This window comes from Centropristis striata, chromosome 3 (assembly GCF_030273125.1).
Source record: "Centropristis striata isolate RG_2023a ecotype Rhode Island chromosome 3, C.striata_1.0, whole genome shotgun sequence".
In the NCBI taxonomy this organism is placed as follows: domain Eukaryota; kingdom Metazoa; phylum Chordata; class Actinopteri; order Perciformes; family Serranidae; genus Centropristis; species Centropristis striata.
In genome coordinates this window covers 23179309-23198696 of record NC_081519.1, presented here as the reverse complement: position 1 = coordinate 23198696, position 19388 = coordinate 23179309, and positions in this window count along the sequence as shown.

The following is a 19388-nucleotide window of genomic DNA, read 5'->3' as shown; positions in this document are numbered from 1 at the left end:
TGTGGAACCTGCTTCAGCTGAACCTGTTGACCCAAATGATAAAATATCTTATTTTCTTTTACTCTGAACACACTGAGTTCCACTAAGTCATTACTCAGACCACTCTCTATTTGCCAGGACATTTTGTATTTTCTACCAACACAATGAGGTTGACCTTTGTGAGTCAGAATAAAATTCAGAGATTTCAAACAAGTAATACTAGTAATGTCATGATACTATATGATATACAAGGAGCACACCTACAACAAGCATTCCTTTTCAAGTATTTATTTATACAGCAACCTATGCCCTTTCAACCTCAAAATGTGTGTGTGTGTGTGTGTGTGTGTGTGTGTGTGTGTAAAGCATGTGTATCTGGAGGAGTGTGCGTGCTCACGCGTGCATGTGTGAGAACGGGTTGCAGCAGTTCAAACATTCATAGTTGATAGTATGCTTTTTGTGGTTTGATAGAGGAACAGAACAAGTGAAGAAGTGTTTGTTTCATGCACATTCATACCATGCGACGTCAGACTCATCTCTGCCATGCTTACAGAAGATGAAAAGATGAATAAATTGTGACAGACTGGACTCTTATACAGTAGTGTTCAATATAATAGCAGTCCAATGTGACTAACCAGATTAATCTAGGTTTTTAGTATATTTTTTATTGCTACATGGAAAACAATTTACCAGTAGGTGCAGTAGATTCTCAGAAAACCAGCAAGACCCAGCATTCATGATATGCAGCTCTTAAGGCTGTGAAATTGGGCAATTAGTTGAAAGGGGTGTGTTCAAAAATATAGCAGTGTCTGCTGTTGACTTTACAAACTCAACTATTTTGTACAATGTTTTTTGTTTCTAGGATTTAGCAATCCTGTGAATCACTAAACTACTATATAGTTTGTAACTGCTTCACATCTGTGTGGCATGGAGTCAACCAACTTGTGGCTCCTTTCAGCTGTTATGCCACTCCAAGATTTTTTAACAACATTCCACAATTAATTTACATTTCTTGGATTTGCTTCAGAAACAGCATTTTTGATGTCACCCCACAAATTCTCAACTGGATTAAAGTCTGGGGATTGGGCTGGCCACTCCATAACATCAATTTTGTTGGTTTGGAACCAAGATTTTGCTGGTTTACTAATGTGTTTGGGGTCATTGTCTTGTTGAAACACCCATTTCAAGGGCATGTCCTCTTCAGCATAAGGCAACATGACCTCTTCAAGTATTTTGACATATGCAAACTGATCCACAATCCCTGGTATGTGATAAATAGGCCCAACACTATAGTAGGAGAAACATGCCCATATCATGATGCTTCACTGTCTTCACTGTGTACTGCGGCTTGAATTCAGAGTTTGGGGCTCGTCTCACAAACTGTCTGCTGCCCTTTGACCCAAAAAGAACAATTTTACTCTCATCTGTCCACAAAATGTTCCTCCATTTCTCTTTAGGCTAGTTGATGTGTTCTTTGGCAAATTGTAACCTATTCTGCACATGCCTTTTTTTAACAGAGGAACTTTGTGGGGGATTCTTGTAAATAGATAAGCTTCACACAGACGTCTTCTAACTGTCACAGCACAGTAACTCCAGACTGTCTTTGATCATCCTGGAGCTGATCATTGGCTGAGCCTTTGTCATTCTGCTTATTCTTCCATCCATTTTGATGGTTGTCTTCCGTTTTCTGCCACGTGTCTCTGGTTTTGCTCTCCATTTTAAAGCATTGGAGATCATTTTAGCTGAACAGCCTATAATTGTTTGCACCTCTTTATAAGTTTCCCCCTCTCCAATCAACTTTTTAATCAAAGTATGCTGTTCTTCTGAACAATGTCTTGAACGACCCATTTTCCTCAGGCTTTCAAAGAGAAATGCATGTTCAACAAGTGCTGGCTTCATCCTTAAATAGAGGCCACCTGATCACAGCTGTTTTTTCACAAAATTGATGACCTCACTGATTGAATGCCACACTGCTATTTTTTTGAACACACCCCTTTCAACGAATTGCCCAATTGCACAGCCTTTTATGTTTTTGAAGGACTGAAGGACATCTGCGTTTTTTATCGACTTACCTCGAATGTACCTACAGAGTTCTTTTCATCTTCTTAACATTCATTCAACATTTCCCCAGAATATTAGTGTCAAGGATTAAATGCAGAGCGGCTGTGCAGAAACATTGTAGGTTAAGTGCCTTGCTCAGGGGCATCTGAGAAAATATTTACCATGGTGAAGAAAGGAAGGGAATAACTCATTCATGTTCCATAACAACATTTTCCAGCCAGTCTGTGGACTTTGAAAAACCAATTAAGGCCAACATTGGCCTCACTTTTCCGAAGCATCCATCACTAGACATCCGCAAAACTCATTTCAAGAACCACTTTTATAGTCTGAACCTCCGCCCGACCTTCTGTTCCACACTGGTCATAGTCTTCCCACCTGCACTTTGTGTCTCGTGGAGGCAGCAGACCTCGATGGCTTATCCTGGCTTTTACAAAATCTGCCCACCAAATCCTTTAAGAAAACTGCCACTATCAACCACTCTGCTCTAAATCTGTCCACGCCGGTCTTTTACAGTCTTCCTCACATGTTTCTTCTGTCTCTACTACCACTCCCTGCCTCACTCTGTCCACAAACAAACTGTCTTTCCTTTAATAAAAGTATAAAATATTAGGAAGTGAATTTCCAAACACCAAGCACTTAAACCAGAGCTGTGATATCCCGCTCTGATTAAAAAGAGAAGATTAAAGAAGTATGAATGAAACAGCTGCAGAACATTACAGTGTCAGTGCTCGCCAACTCGTTTTATCACCACAGTTACCAACAAACTGCTGGCTGACAGGTGCATGTTAGGAACGGATACTAAAAAAGCACAGGTGGAAAGAGAAGTGCATTCAAATGAGGAGGCGAGGAGCGAGTTTTTGGTATTTTGGTGGAAACTGGATCAGAGACTTTTCACTGAGAATAGACATCTTGTAACCACGTGTGTCTCTGATTCAATATGTTGCCAATCTGATGATTTTATCAACAAGAACACACTAAATGTAATGGAATAATAATTGAATTGAGGTTAGAATACTCCACAACCAGTAAATGTGTTTAAAATGGACTAAAAATACTTCTGACATTACATGTAAAGCTCACGTCTCTCTGTTGAAGCTCACTGACCTACAGCTCCTGTTTCTGCACAATAAAAACAGAATCCATGGCATAATTATAGTCTACCTTGTGTTTAATTATTGGCTCTGGATGTAGTTGTGCTGCTCTGACTGTCAGGACTAAAAAAGCTTGAATGGTTTGACCTTTAATCTTCAGGCTGGACGCCAGCTTTAAAAATATAACTTTTCAACACTCTATGACAATATAAAACCAACATTATTCATCTGCCTTACTGCTGTGACAAGCTGCTGAACATTATGTTTCCAGCTGAGAGGTAGAGACCATGTTAAAGGCAACTACACATTACACATAAGAACATTGTGTGTTGAATTTGAGAGCGTTTCCAGAACAGTCTGCTTCACTCAGCCCTGGTTTAGATTCTTTCATGCCCACCTTCCTTCCACTGGGTCTAGTAAAGTCTAGAAGCCGATACTGGGTCTGTCCATGTCGGGCTGGTCCCTGCTGAGACCCTGCTGGAGTCTGAACCATAGGTTTTGAAAAACCTGCATGATTTCCATCGATTTTGTTGGAATCTGACCCGCTGGCACCACAGCAGACAACAAGAATAATTATATAGAAATAACCAATATTATCACTGATGGACGTGTTTGCTCATGTAGGTCATATAGATGCATCTATATTACTTTGAGATAGTTTTATTAGCAGTTAAATGTTCCTTGTATTTGCCCTATATCCTACAAAGAAACATGAGTGAGGTTGAAGAGAGTTACAGAGTTTGTTTGGAAGCTATTAGCCTCCTGCTGAGATGCCCAACAGCTACTCACACACACAGCTTGGTTGCTTTTCTCCTGGTTGGTGAGATTCTGTAGCAGTTGAGCTAGCATTAAAAGCTGCTTACCTGCTATCACTCACTATAGTCTATGCTTAAGAAACACGACTCGCCCCAGTGGCCCATGGAGGTTTTTTCATCACCACTGAACAGATAAGACCCTGACAGAGCCCCTCAGGTGGGCTGTGTCTCCATGTCACTTGCATTTTGTAAAATTATACATGCTCTTTTACTTCTGTTTTTTCACGGTGTTGGGTACAAGCTGTGGAGGTGTAAACAGGAGGGAAGCTACGACTCTTTATATCCGTATCGAGCCGTCGTGTTTTGCTGCAATATGTGTGTCCAGCTGGTACGAGAGAGTCTGTGAAAACAAGACGTTAAATAAAGATAAAAGGCTGGGACACCACCCTCTGCAAGTATTTGATCAGCTGATCAGCAGCCAGAAAACAAGACGGCCTGTCCTTGGAAGAGAGGAACGGGAGAAAGTGATAGTGTGCATTCAGATGTGCACCTGTGTGCATCTGAGCATCCCTCTGATGTGTTGGGACTCTATAGGGGAGCACACCGCTGTGTGTTTGTTCCTGCATGAGGAGAGACTGTGCATCTGTGTTTATTTGGATGTGATAGCGCCGTGCACGTGTGTTTGAGAGTGTGCGAGCTTGTGATCGACAGGATTTTGCCAGCAGGCCTGGAGCTGCTTGTAGCTGCTGGCGTGCTGAGCTGTAATGGGTCAAAGTCAGTCCCTCAGCACAGGTGATCTGGAGTTGACTTGGCGGTCATGTGTGTGTGTGTGTGTGTGTGTGTGTGTGTGTGTGTGTGTGCTACTGTGTAATTGCGTACATTTTTTGTGTGTCTCGACGCGGTTCTGTTCAGGTGCACGGCTGCAGCGAGTTCTCGGCTGATTGTGTATTCATGATGTAAGTCTGCAAAATTCTCAGCAGGGTTTTTTCATCACGCATCAAGTTTTTTAGCTACTCTGTTTCTTCTCTAATTCACACATTCACATCCACTCTGCACAGATTCCCTTTCTGCACCGTGCTCCGCTTCACAGTCGTGCAGCTGCACACACTCACACCTGGGAGCTTCCTGGTACATCCCGTCTTCCACCGTGAGCCAGTGAGCAGAAGAACGCCTCACCATGCCAAACCTCCACTCGCCTCTTACTACTGGCACTCAAAATGCACCTAGACTGCATGTTTAATGTGTGTGTTGTGTATCTCAAATTTAGGTGAAAATCATAGCCTGTGGAATGTAATTAAGTACATTTACTCAAGTTTTGTACTTAAGTACAATTTGGAGGTACTTGTACTTTACTTGAGTAATTTAATTTTTATCTAACTTACTATAACTATACTTGCTCTGGGGGGGCTGTGGCTCAGTTGGTATAGCGGTCACACACTGACTGGAAGTTTGGTGGTTTGATCCCTGTCCATGCCAATTCTACACGTCGAAGCATCTTTGAGCAAGATACTGAACCCCAAATTGCTCCCGATGCTGCGTTCATTGGTGCGAGAATGAATTCCCAATGGTGGCAGGTGGCACAGTTAAGGGTAACCTCTGCCACCAGTATGAATGTGTGTGTTAACGGGTGAATGAGCGCAGTCTGTAGTGTAAATCGCTTTGAGTCGTCACAGAGTGACTAGAAAAGCGATATACAAGTGCAGGTCCATTTACCATTTACCATCACTTCTACTCCATTATATTTTGAGGCGAATATTGTACTTTTTACTCCACTACATTTAGCTGACAGCTTTAGTTACTTTACATTTCATTTCAAACTAAATTAAACTTTAAAACAGTATATTAAGTAGTTAAAATGAGTGCTTACATAAATGCATCAATACAAATAATTTAATAATATATTCAGAATATATAAAACAATCTGAGTGGGTCTATTCTGCATAGCGAGCTGATACTTTTGTACTTTTACTTCAGTAAGTTTTGAATGCAGGACTTTTACTGTAGTGGAGTAATTTCACAGGTTGGTATTGGTACTTTTTCCACCAGTGCATCCATAACTTTGCAAGGGAATTCACTATTTAAATGAGGGCCCTCACAAAGACAGAAGTACAAGAATGTGTGTGTGTGTGTGTGTGTGTGTGTGTGTGTGTGTGTGTGTATGGTCCTTATCCTAATGCTCAACTTCTGCATTAAAGCACTTGATTTAGCTTTTGTCTGCTATTATTCTTATTAATAAGAACATGAATATCAAGAATAATAAAACAGTTGAAAGTAGCCGGTACTTTGTGTCTTTCAGCACCACAGAAGTGACAAAAGTCACGGCTGGTATCACTGATGAAGCCTTCCTAACACAGAAGCGTAACAGTCAGCCAAAAAAGTAAGAAACAATAACATTTATAAAGATCATACATTCTGAATGCTATTGCAATTCAAAAAGGCAGCAATTGGGTGGTCGGTAGCGTAGTGGGTTACGCAGGCGCCCCATGTGTAGAGGCTACAGTCCTCGCTGCAGCTGGCCCCGGTTCGAGTCCCGCATCGGATGGCCCTTTACTGCATGTCATTCCCCTCTCTCTGCCCCCTGTTTCCTGTCTCTCTTCAACTATCCTGTCCATTAAAGGCATGAAAAAGCCCAAAAAAAATACATTTAAAAAAAAAAAAGGCAGCAATTAAATGCTTATTTTTGACACAACCAATACAGAATCCCCCCCAACACACACACATACACACACACTTTCAACTTTCAAGTTATTTCTTTGCAGAGTTGCATCATGCTTTGATACTTTTATCACTGTGATCAGATTTGCATGATGCAATGCTATGACACGGTACAGACAGGCGCCTTTGAAAAAGTATGTATTGCAGAAATTCTTAAACAATTACAGTTCAAGGCACAAATGAAATGAATTTGCTCAGTTTTCCACAGCGATTACAACATATTATGATCTTTTTCCTTTGGGGGGAACACAAAAAAAACTGCTGCATTGTTTTTGACTGAATTGTTATTTTCGCTCTGCTGTGATTTTCAGCAGTCAGGTTTATTAAATCTACGTTAACAACAGACGCATGATGAGACGAGATGAGTCTGAGCACACCTGATTCTTCCTCAGCACACTCTGATCACTGCTCTGCTGCCACTAACAGCTCACACAGACATGATCAATAATAATGATAGTTATACACTTATAATACTATTATTTATTAGCCTGGCTAACGCCAGACTAATCACAAATGAGATTAGTCTGGAAACCAGCCATTCATTTTTCCGTAGAGGAGGCGTGGTTTACGATCCTCCAGAACCGTTTATTGGGCGCTAAGAATGTCTATCAAAAGCGTCTGTACGTAGCTCTTAGCCAATCGTATCAGTTATACCAGATGACGTATGTAGAGCGGCAGAAATGGTTTACATAGCCAGACTAGCCCATCTCTACTTTGAGACTAAAATGCTCAGTTGTGCTTCTGCAACGTTTTTCTGCAGCATGTTCTGGTTATGGCTGATCTATAGTTTCAACTCAGTCTACCGGCAGTGTTGGTGTGTGTGTGTCTGTGAGAGAGTGTTGCTTGCTGCTTTGCTTCTCCAGTTCTCACATTCTGCAAGATTCTTTATTTTTACGCCTTATTTCCCCCTCATGTCATTCAGCCACACACATCCACTGATTTTATGGGTAATAGACGAGCTGCTGGGGGTCTCTGGGCGGCTCCGCTGTCCCCCGGCTCGTAGCAGGATCACTGGCGTTACGGCAGCGAGCGGTAGCGGGGCTAGTTGGTAGATTAGGATTTTGCTAAATCCTGTCAGAAGCAAGGCTCAAACATACTTTTTCACGGTGAAACAAGAGTGTAAAGTCAATTGTTGTTCTTCTTTTAAAATCAACTGTCGCTCTAAACTATTCAAAACGCCGTCAGCGAGATCGAAAGAGAGCTTCGCGTCAGCTGCAGCCATGTTGGATCTGTAAGAAAACTACAAAACTACAAGCTTCCGTCTGTCGAGTAGTACGCGTCATTGTCTTGCCGTCCCTCCCCGTTGAAATGAAATCGAGCGCGCAAGGCAGTCTGGGTATACCCAGGCTAATTATTTATGTTAATATTATAATATTATCAAACTGCAAACCGACGGCATGTTATGAATAACAGCACTGTGGGATTAGTCTGTCCTGCACTTTGTAATGAACTTATTGAATTGAACATTAAGTGGGACACAAACACAACAAACTACACTTTGACCTGTTAACAAAACTTTTTTGAATAAATATGCATCATACCCAGAGTTCCCCTAGAACAGTTTATAACCAGGACATGGATTTACCAGGTAAGTTAAATCTATAGAATCCTGCAGATCAAGACACAAGAATGTTTACTCTGCAGCAGAATTTGATTGAAAGCCGAAGGAAACTACAGATGCACCTCAATACATAAGAATATGATGAAAAGTCCATTTCGAGTAGTTTAAGTCAAATAGCCTCAACCAAGTATTGAGTCATATCGATGACATACTGTTCAGAGGCCAACATTTCCATATTAAACATACTTTTTAAAATTAGTCTTTTGTAATATTTACATTTTTTTGAGACACTGAATTTGAGGTCTTCATTAAATGTAAGCCAAAATCATTATAATTAGGAGAAATTAAATACATTAAGACATGAAATGTTTCATTCTGTGTGTAATGATTCTACAGTCATAAAAATATTTTTAGACCAGCCTTGTGTTATTTTTGACCCGTGTGTAAACTTGAAGTAGAAGTACAAAAGCTGTGCTTGTTCAAAAATCAGGAAAGGAAAAGATGAAAAGGATGATTTGTGATAAACAAAAACAAGATATTTATTGAATATGGAATAATAAATGATAAAATCTATTCATTTAAAAGATATATCATAGAAAGACTCAGCCATACATGAAATAGCATAGAAAATGGATAAGGGTTAATAAAGGAAAACATAAAATTAGGATGTATGATGATCAAAAACAAACTAATTGAGGAAAATCTGTAATTCTAAATAATGAAAAGAATTTATTCCAAAGATATAGAACATAAAAACCTCTGTCGGGTCACTTTAGACCCATATTGTGCATCAAAGGGTTAATAACCAAAATCATTATCAAGAAAACCATGAAATATGTCTAGATATCAGCTCTTACATTAAACTCTTATCAGCTATTTTTGTTGTTGTAATTATATTTGTCCAAACAAATGTACCTTTAGTTGTACCAGACATTAAAACGAACAAGAAATAGAGGAAAACAAGGTGGTCTAATAATTATTTCCATGACTGTATATAATGTGTTATTTCCACTTTTTGAGTTCAATTACTGACATAAATAAGCTTTTCTATGATATTCTAATTTATTGAGATGCACCTGTAAACAGGCAAATGCACAACAGTTATAGAAATGGAAAAAAAAAAAAAGATAATATTGCAGCGTGACTGAAACAAGCTGATGTAATAGTCTAGTTATTACTGTGTGTCAGCAGGAGCTCAGCCGCTCCGCTCCTTCAACCTGAACCGTCTTCTCTCTTAGATTTAAACTAAAGTAGCACTAGTCCAGCTCTTTTTTTGAGCATATATTACAAGTTATTATTAATTTCATCTTTGTAATGATGACATACAGCTGCTGAGTCTCACTGCTGGACTGTTTCTTCTCCGCTCTAATTGAGGGAGAGTCAGCATCAAGCGAAACTGATCCACACATCATCTGAAATAATCGGAGCATATTTTAAGTGTTAGCAGCGCTCACCCCTGCATTTCATCAGGAGTAGGTGCAGTGTTCATCCATAATTCATACCTTCACACAGAGCTTACGGTTTTACCCTGGGCCCCACAAACCATTTGGCCCAGAGGATAACCAGTATCTTAGAAATCTACAAATTCATCGCTGGAAAAGTAGAAGACTGCTGCTAACATATAATCTGTGTCTCCAGGGGACATGAGGAAGAAAACCTTGAATTACAGACAATAAAACAATCTGAGGCTCTTCAATAAATCAGAGTTCATGAATCATTTTTTTTTGTCAAAGTCATCATGCTCCACCTGCAGAGATCAGCCATAAACTCACTTTGATGCTTTCAGGGAAGTTCACACCGGGGCACACACACACACAACATCCTCTAGCAGTGGTTGTGTGTGTGTGTGTGTGTGTGTGCATGTGTGTAACACTGTGTGTGTGTGTGTGTGTGTGTGTGTGTGTGTGTGAGAGAGAGAGAGAGTGTGTGTATTTCAGTGTGTGTATGCTGCAGACGAACAAGTGAAGTGTAAAGAGCTAAAGCCACTGACACAGCACAGATCCTCTCCTTCTGATTAGCCTGGTTATCGCTGCTGTAAGGAGGAGCTGCATGAAAAAGAGAGGCCAAATGGAAGAGAGATTAGGAGGAGAAGACAGGACACTTTTAAGATAAAAGATAAACGGAACAGGAAAAGAGTCAAGAAATTGACTGGACGAAGACGGAGCAAAACAGGAAGAAGTAGAGAAGTAAGGAAGGCAGAAGGATGGAGAGAGTGACAACTTTAGACATTAACACTGTTACTGCATGTGTCCTGCAGAACTCTCTGATCTCTACATAAATGAATAAATGTTACAAACTTCAGGTGCATCAACACAGGAGCAGGACCGACCTGATATACATGCAGCATGCGGGAAAGAGATTGATGCTTATACAGGTGCATCTCAATACTAAGAAGTTATTCAAGGAGCCTGTAAATGTGACAGTAATATATAGATATGCATACAAAATAAAAATGCTGAATATCATTATGATGAGTATTTGAGTTGACTACATCAAAATTCATTAGTAGAACTCCAACAGGAATAGTTGTGTAAAATATCGATATATAGATGAAGTTTATTTAATATTTGACTCACAGATTACATGGTTTAAATATTTTCCATGTGGTTAACATAATATTTCAGTTACATTTACTCAATTTATGTGGTAATAGAGCCAAGTAAATTCATGCAGACGTACTTGAAAATATTACTTAAATTTACTCATTACTCATGTTTTGTTTAACCGATTTGAAAGCTTTCAAATCAACTCAATATTTTTAAGTGTAAAAATGTTGCAATGATTGAATTAAGTAATATGCAGTATTATTTTTTTGAGTGTACATTAGAATATGATGAAAACTCTGTTTCCAGTAGTTAAAGTCAAATAGCCCCAACCAAGTATTGAGTCATATAGGTGGACATACTGTTCAGAGGCCAACATTTACATATTAAACATACTTTTTAAAATTGAGACACTGAATTTTAGGTCTTCATTAAATGTAAGCCATAATAATTATAATTAGAATAAATTAAATAAATTAAGACATGACATGTTTCATTCTGTGTGTAATGGATCTATATAATGTAATATTTCCACTTTTTGAATTACTGACAAATAAACTTTCTATGATATTCTTATTTATTGAGATGCACCTGTATGTGGCAAAGAGAGTTTTAAATCTCATCTGGATTTTATCAGATCTGAGTCTTGCTGATTACACTTCAGCGCTCCCTAACGTAATCATACAAAATGTGCAGCTTTAATATCCACACGAAACACGAAAAACGTATCTGACCTACGTATCAATTCATATAAATTTATTATTATTAATAAAATCATGCCGTTACATGAGTAACACAAGCATATGCAATTTCTGTCTCATTCTTAACTCTATTTTCCTTCTTTTTTTGTTGACCGTGACACTAGACCAGTGGTGGAATGTAACTACGTACATTTTCTCAAGTACTGCACTTAAGTACAATTTTCAGGTACTTGCACTTTACTTGAGTATTTACACTTTATGTAGCTTGATACTTCTACTCCATTACATTTTGAGATAAATATTGTATTTTTTACTCCACTATATTTAAGACATTGAGAGCTTCAGTTACTTTTCAGGTTACAATTTAACAGAAAAACATCAAATTAAAGTGATGTGCCTTTTTTCTTTTTTAATTAAACCTCATAATACCAACCAACATAATGGCATGTTAAGTAGTTAAAATGAGCTCTATCTTTAGAAAATTAAAATGCTGCTTACATAAATATTCATGTCATGAAAATACAGCAGGATGGAAGCATCCTGGTAGAAACTGCACCTCCTCCTCCTCCTCCTCTCTCCGGCCAGTTCTGGTGGTCCTGTTCTGGAATTTTCCAGGCCCATAAAAGCAGCGGACTGATCCTGACCCAAAGTTTGATATGAGCCCTTTTGTGTCTTTCTGCCAGGTTTCATATCTGCCTCTCCACCAGGTGCTGTGACGAGCTCTGAACCTAAACGTCTGCTCTCAGCCCAAACCTCTCCCAACGTTCCTCCAGTCTGAGCTGCAGCTTCAGCCTGTCTGGAGCTCATCCTCACAGTGGAAACACAAAGAGTCTGAATTAAGTCAAATGTCAGCTGGTTCTGGTTCTCCTCACTTAGTTTTCCTCCTTAACCTTCCTCTTGTGTTCGGGTCGCCATCGACCCATTTTTAGGTTTTAAATGCGTAAAACTACCACCCAACTTTTGTTTATTTCGTCAAGGCTTTTTGACTTTGTCAGGAACTTCTATTTAAACAAAAAAACAAAAACAAAAAAACTATTTCACTAAATTATATAATGCCCTGGCAAAAATTATAATGATAGGTGTTGTTTGGTTCAGTTTTGACCCAATTATAATATAACTTTATAAAACAATATTTGGTGCCAAAACTTAAATCATTAAAATACAGTCAGCTCAATAGATGTTACTATAGTTAATAATATTACATTAAAAAAATAAAATAAAACAATTTTCCTGTATGATGTCTTCTTATACCCCTTATTAATAGTCAGGTAACATGATAACCTTTTATTTTTTTCATTTTACCATTCTTTTATATTGAAAAGGTTGTCAAAAGAAAGGCCCAGGGGGCCACAACAAGAATATTTAAACTAATCTTTTCATTGATAAGGAACCCTAACAAGGTAACCAAGAGGTAAAAAACAAACTGGATGATAAATAATTGTTTTTATTTTATGGATCATTTAAGACACAGGTCAAAACCGACCCGCTAACACTATGGATAATAACAGAAAGCTAACATAAGAGGAAGGTTAAGAAGTCATGTGGCAGCTCCGCTGGCCTCATTAATTATCAGTAATGTAATAAATATCCAGAGGCCAGATCCTAATATTTCTCCTCTGCTTAAAGTGACAGTGCAGCTTTAGCCCAGAAGTGGTAAAAGTGCCACCCTTACTTTATGATGTGTACTTACTAAGTGCTGAGCTCTCCTCATGTGTGGATGGATTTATTCCACAGTTTTACAATTATTGTCTTATCTCCAAAAATTATGTGAGTTTAATTTTGAGCCTAAACCAGCAGCCATCCTCCCCGCGGTACGACCTGTTTATTAACTTAAAACATTTAACTGTAATTGCTTAAACATTTAAATGCAATAATTATATGATAAGTTGCAGAACAATACTCAGCGATGCTCAGCAAACACAATCCGCTGTGTGTTTTTCTTCTCGTTGCTGACATGCTCGCTGTGTATTTGCATGTGTTCATCCTTCCATGTTCGCCTTCCTTCCTCCCTGACGGTGTTTTTGCCAATAAAAGCTCAAGTCATTAACTACCAACTTAATTGAGAGGGATAGAGGGAAGAGTCGGAAACTGGGGGAGAAAGTCTTTTTCTTCTCAAGAGCTCCTCGCTTCCTTTCTTCCTGGCAACTTAATGGAGCTTAACGCAATTAAATTTAACATTCACCAGTTTAATCCAAAAGTGTACCAACCGCTCCGTCTCTCTTTATTCTCGCTCTCTCTCACACTCTTCGCTTCCACTTCCTCCCTCATTCTTTCTTTCAGTCTTTTTATTTTGAGTTACTTGCTCACTCTAATTCTTCCATCTCAAGCAGTTTCTGTCTTATGAAATAATATCAAATGCTTTATGTACAGGTTTCATATTGCCTGAACAGAAAAACTGTTTGTGGACACTTCATTTAGAAAAACAAATAAATATGATGGTGATGTTTTTTTTCTCTCACTGTATCCCTAAAGCTGGGTAGTCCCTCTGCATACAGGAACCTTAAAGAGAACTATTGGCCCATTAGTCATCAAAAATCAGGATCAATCAGGATGTTGTGATTCTGACGCCGTTTTATAGCATCAATGCTCTGAGAATCATCGTCCTGTGTCCTTTGTGGGCCTGAAGAGCTCTTTGAGATCAAATACTGTCATTCATAAGGTGTCAGTTAGGGATGGAAATAATTGATTGATGATCGATTATTGGTCGTTAAGAATCTGGTCGATCACGTGGAATTTCTAATCTCTGACTGCGTATCAGTGTCACTGAACTGAAACATGTCGATCGTTCAGTTCTGCTTTCGTACGTCAATAAGCCAATGAGCTGAGAATTAAATTGGATACAGCTACAGTTTACAAACTGAAAGTTGCGTATTAATTGGAGCAAAACTAGCTTACTGTATCAAACCTTGCTAGCATGAATTACTAAATTTAATTTTCAAAACTTATTTCAACACAAAACACATTTAAATATGAATATTAGTCTGAAAACTAACCTCATGTCTCTTCAGGGGCTTTACGTTATCTTTAAAGTTAAATCGCACTGAGTTAGTTTTATGAACGACAGAAAGTCTCTTTCCGTCCTTTCAAAATAAAAGCGTTCGTTATCAAACAATACGCTTTTGCATAGTACTGTATATATATATATATATATATATATATATATAATATATAATAATAATATATATATAAATATATATATTTTTTTATTTAATTACATTTTTTATTTATTTTATTTTTTTGCCCATGTATGAATGTTTTTATACATGCTGTAGTAGGTATAAAAACATAGTGATTAAAAGATTAATTGATCATAAACGTTACAGATAATCGAGTTGGCAGTGTACGGTTTTATTAAACCAATTAAGTTAATCTAATAACTCCCACCGTATAGGGTGGTCTTAACTGGTGAAACAGTGCCTCCCTCAAGCTCGGACAGCCGATTGCAGTCTTTTCACTCCTTTATTAAGCATTAGCATTCAACAGTACATGCTACGCTTCTTTTTTACAAGATTAGCAACCGTGCCGTTCGCCAGGTAATTAACTGAAACGACACAAATGTAAACAAAAGCACAACATTAATAACACAGACATATAATGAACTGTACAATCCGCATAAATGAACATACTCAAGGGCTTCAACACAAGCTGCAATCACAGTTTTCATATATTTTAACTCACCAGCTCAGCCTCACCAGTCAAAATAACAGCTTCAAACAAAAGTAGATCCGGCCGGTAAAAGCATACGCCCCAAAACACACTGATAGGACTGCCACCACAAGAGGCCGCCACAACAACCATAAATGTGGGCAATCTTCACACACCTCCCACTTGGTCTACTAGTCTTTGACTATGTAGGCCACAATAATATACAACAATGTGATGCACAGAACATGCCCTTCCAGGTAAGAAAAACACATCATATAACAGGTTAGAGGAACAGATTGGGTCCTGCATCCAAGCGTCCACAGTCTCAGCAACTCTTAGGTACTCAGAGGAGTGAGCGAAGCCCCCTTCTGTTCCTCTATTGGCAGCAACACCACCAGCCTCCTGATGTCCCTGTGTAGGATGGTGGAAAGACACGGCTCCTTGTCCTTTCGTGCTTGGGACAGGCTGATGGGAAGACTATGACAAATCCTCACCTTGACGTCTCGGACAACACCCTTATCATCTGGATATGCACCCTCGACACGTCCCAGCCTGAATCGACCCCGTAGGGCGTTTTGGTCGGCAACCCATACCAGGTCTCCAACGGAGACATTCCTGACTGGGGCATGCCACTTCTGCCGAACAAACAGGTGAGGTCCTGCCAACTGACTCCAACGCCTCCAAAACTTATCCACCTCCACCTGGACTGCTCGGAGACGACTGAACGGGTAGGTAGGGAATTCAAAACCCTGGGTGTCACCTCTGGGCGCTGCCCGACCCAACAGCAACGAGTTTGGTGTCACAACGTCTACAGTATCCTCCTGAACCTGAGCTCTGGCCCCGATCGGCCTCTCATTGGAAAGGTTGGCAGCCAGGTACAGGAGGGTTTGGAATTCCAGTGTGGTCAAATCACCCTCCTCGCCAACACTACTCAATGACCTCTTCAACACGCGGACAGCTACCTCCGCTGCCCCATTCTGATGTGGCGAGTCTGCTGGACTAAACTCCCACACCCAGTCAGTCCCAGCCACAACCACTCTTCTTCGGACTTCCTCCTTGTCGATACCCCCCAGGAAGCCATAGAGATCATCCAGCGCAGGTCTGGCCCCCACGAAGTTGGTACCCTGGTCGGACCAGAGCATTCTGGGATGACCCCTTAGGGCGGTGAATCGCTGATAACACTTGAGAAAACCCTCAGTCGATAGGTCCTCAACCAAATCTGCATGGATCGCTCTTGAGGCCATACAACTGAAGACCACGCCCCAGACCTTCCTCTTCGTGCGCCGCCTCACGGCGTCCCTGACTGTGTATGGACCGAACAGGTCCAGCGCTGTGTACTCAAAAGGAGCTGCTGGCCCGGTGCGGACAGAAGGGAGATCTCCCATTACCTGAGAGCACAACTTGGCTCTGCGCTTCCAGCAATGTATACATGAGTCAATGACTTTGCGAGCGACTCTAGGGCCTTGCACCACCCAGGCTCTCTTCCTCATCCGAAGGAGGGTGCCGGCAACACCTTCATGGTTTACACGGTGGGCTTCTTCGGCAAGGAGGGTACTGATCTGTTCCTTGTAGGGGATCAGCGGTACCCCAGGACTCTCCTTATCAACAGACTGGATAAGGCCATGGCACAACAAGAGGCCTGTCAAAATGTCCTTGTTCACAACGAGACGGTTGAGGGTCGTCGTGGGGAAGGTCACACCTGTCTGAGCCGCGAGACATAAGTCCTGGAAAGCCTCCTCCCGCTCCTGGACTGTGAGTACTGCCTCCCACTTTTCTCCTTCGCCGGTTCGCCTTCTGCCGAGTAGCCAGGAGTGCACGGCTCTGCGGACGTATCCCACAGCCCCACAGAGCTTGGTTAGTGTGGCGAACCTTGAAAGACTCACCTGACCTACAAGAGCCGACCCCCAAAACCTCCTCGGACTGCAGGCACTCGATGCCGTAGAAGAAGATCCTGTAGCAGCACCTGGCGGGGAAGTCCTAGTATCGACTGAAGGAGGCCACGTGGTCACACCATCCCCGACCATGGCACCGACACCGCTAGCACCGCCTGGAGCAGATGACTTCTTTCTCTGGGCCCTTGTAATGACGGCGGAGAACGCTTTCCTTTGCAACTTACTCACGACCTCGCTGGTACCGGAGGCCACCTCTGAAGCAGACTTCATAGGCCACTCTTCCACCGCTCTGGTCAGCAAATCTGGACCCCTTTGCCACAGGGAGTCACCATCAAGCCGTTCAGGGGAACGCCCTCTCGTGACCAAATCAGCCACGTTGTACTGACCGGGGATCCACCACCAGTCCGTTACGGGCCCCGCCTTCTGGATTTCACCAACCCGGTTAGCAAAGAATGTTTGGAACCCATAACTTTCCCGCTGGATGGCTCCCAACACAGTCTGGCTATCCACAAAGTGGTACCACCTAACCACTTCCAACCGTCCGTGCTTACATATGTACCCCTTCAGTCGGGTGGCAAAGACAGCCCCGCAGATCTCCGCTTTCACTGCATCGCCCTTCTGGTCGAGGTCAATTTAGCCTTAGACTCCACGAGCTGGGTCACAACACCCCCTGAAGTCTCCCAGCGCAGGTAGAGAACTGCTCCATAAGAGTCACAGCTGCCATCGGAAAACGTGATCCCCCAGGGTTTACCCAGCCAGCCGGGAGGTGTAATACTCCTGGGGAAAGTGATGGTACTCAGCCTGGCATACTCTTTGAAGAGCTCGATCGCCCTCCTGCGCAGCTCACTAGACAGTGGTTTGTCCCACGTATCCTTAGCCAATGTCCCGGCCTCTTGAAAGGCTCTCCTGACAAGAATGATACCCTTCCGTTTTAGGGGCGTTGCCAAGCCAAGGGGATCATAAAGCCCGGCCACCTGGCTCAGTAGCATACGACGGGGTAAGGGGATCCGGTGTCTTCTCCTCTATGTCGTCCATGGTGAGGTCGAGTTCGGTGCGCATCTTTTTCTTTCTTGTGTAGAAATTAATGGCCACCATGAGGAAAAGTTTGTCCTCCCCTACGTGGTAACCCACTCCCAGGGCCTTGTTGTCCTCATCCCGTAATTGGTTGGGCAACACGATCGTCTCTGTCTTGGAGGGAACACCATCTAGCCTCCCACTTTGGCCAGACCGCACCCACGGCTTTAAGTAAAACCCACCGGTAGCAAGAATGGCCTCTACCCCTTTAAGGGTCTCACCCAGTCTTTGGGGGTCGTTGTGGGACACCAGAATGTCGTCAACATAGACGTTGTCTACAATGACATGTCTTTCATCTACCTTGTCGGCAAACTGTGGCAGATGCGCAGTCTCCCGCATGGCCACCTGGGCGATACAACCAGCCGGCTTATCACCCATGTTCACCCGTACCACGGCGTAATCCTCGATGTCATCTGCCGGAGAGTCCCTCCACAGGAAGCGATGGACATGCACCTCCTTATCCTCCAACCACACCGAGTTATACATCTTGGACACATCACCAATCGCAGCATACTCCCCCTCCCGGAAACGGAGCAGGACCGCCCGGATGGGGTTCAAAACGTCTGGGCCCTTCAGAAGGATGCCATTCAGGCTAACACCCCTGAATTCCCGGCTGCTATCCCAGACCAGTCTCACCAGTGTGGAAACGGAATGTGGGTTGGGTGCTGTCAGGTGATTCACCCACCAAACAGCTCCGTCCCAACTGTCCATCACCTCCCTGGAAAGCTTGACTGCAGCCCCCCTGGCAGGTTTCTTACAAATGCCCGTCCCAAGAGTCTATCAGTGAAACATTTCAGAGACGGAGAGAAATAAGTGAAGCTGTGAGCTGTTAGTCAAAGCTGTGCTAACACTGTTAGCAACATTTTCTCTCCATCTCTGAAACACTAAACTGATATCATGTCATTTATTATGTTTACTGTCAGACTCTTTTAGAGGTTTCTGTCTTTCTGTCCTTTATTTTGTGTTGCTTTGCAGTGTAAACACTTGCAAAACTTTCCTGCATGATTTCCAGCTATTGACTCTTTGGCTTTGAGCAGCTGAATGGATGCATGTGCACGTGTATCAGTACCAACAGGACCTGACCTGTGATTCCAGTAGCAGGATAGATTTTCTAAAGTCTGCAAACAGCCAAAAGGACACAGAAGTGTTTTTCTCTCAGACCACTGGAGTTACAGTAAGCTCAAAAGGTTATTATGGAATTTTTTGCCCGATGAAGCCAAAAACAACCTGCCCACCCACCTTTAAATGTCACCCTGATAAATAATAGCACATAATTATACATTGCTATTTCCCAAAGCCAATAATTTAGTTTAAAACTGATCCTACAATTCTCATTAGAGTTCATGTGGACTGAACCTGAAATTGATTGTT